General features: G+C 47.2%; 1 non-coding gene across 1 annotated transcript; it reads right to left on the bottom strand.

Moving 5' to 3' along the window:
• Window positions 1-560: 560 nt before the first annotated feature.
• Window positions 561-667, bottom strand: LOC136478743 (small nucleolar RNA R71). The gene has a single exon (XR_010764456.1). It is a non-coding gene; the product is annotated as a small nucleolar RNA R71 (small nucleolar RNA).
• Between the last annotated feature and the right edge of the window lie 469 nt (window positions 668-1,136).

Below are 1,136 nucleotides of genomic sequence, written 5' to 3'. Positions count from 1 at the left end.
TATGCATGCAAGGCAACCATTGTTTATGCAGGATAACTTTGCTTGGTTTCTCCTATTGTGGATGAAAATAGGATAGTGTATGTCCAGTTTTGATCTGCTGAACAATTATACCAAAGATCTGGAGGCACTCCTAAGAAAGAAATGGTCATGTGCCACTTCTTCTTCTGCCACTCCACCAACAGACAAACTAGTCACCCCCGCACCATCCGCTACTCCAAGCATGGCCAAGACGTTGTTGCCAACATGCCCATTGGGCCCGCTGTCAACGTTGGGGATCGGAACTTTGAGATCTGTACTGGCCTCATCACAATGGTGCAGGCAAACCAATTCCATGGTTTGCCTAGAGAGGACATGAACGCACATCTCCAACACTTCCTCGAATTGTGCGACACAATCATCATCAAAGACGTTGCACCTGAGAGCATAAGGCTCCGCTTGTTTCCCTTTCCCTCTTAGGAAAGGCAAAACAGTGGTTCTACAAAGAGAAGGAAGTTGTCAAGACGTGGGACAATTGTTTCGCGGTGTTCCTCGCCAAGTTCTTCCCCATGGGCAAAACTAATGCCCTGAGGGGACGAATTTCAAACTTCTAGCAATGCTCCATGGAAACCATTCCTGAGGCATGGGAGAGGCTGCAGGACTACATCCAAGCATGCCCACACCACGGGATTGAAAACTGGTTAGTGCTCCAAAAATTTTATGATGGATTAATACCCATGTCTAGGGGCCACATCGACGCAGCTGCTGGAGGCGCTTTCCTTTCCCTCACCATTGATGGAGCTATGGCTCTCATCAATAAAATGGTGGCAAATCAAAGCTAGAGGGAGGAAAGGAAAACACAAAAAGGAATGCATACCGTGAAGGAGACGGACATGCTTTCCGCAAAAATAGATTTATTAATGAAAAGACTGGGGGAACGGGCCTAAGAAAAAGACGCCATGGTGGGCACCGTCCAGGCCATGGACTCACACATGATGTGTGAAGTTTGTGGGAACGATGGCCATTCGAGAAACAATTGCCTCAAAACCCGCGAAAAAAGTTGTTTTCATCAATAACAGGTTTCGCCAACCAGGTAATGTGGCAGAACCTCCTAAATTATAGGGCCCACATACACTTGTCACTGTCCGATGACCTTTGAC

Source organism: Miscanthus floridulus, chromosome 8 (genome assembly GCF_019320115.1).
Source record: "Miscanthus floridulus cultivar M001 chromosome 8, ASM1932011v1, whole genome shotgun sequence".
NCBI classification, from domain to species: Eukaryota; Viridiplantae; Streptophyta; class Magnoliopsida; order Poales; family Poaceae; genus Miscanthus; species Miscanthus floridulus.
This window is presented reverse-complemented; position numbering and strand designations above follow the sequence as displayed.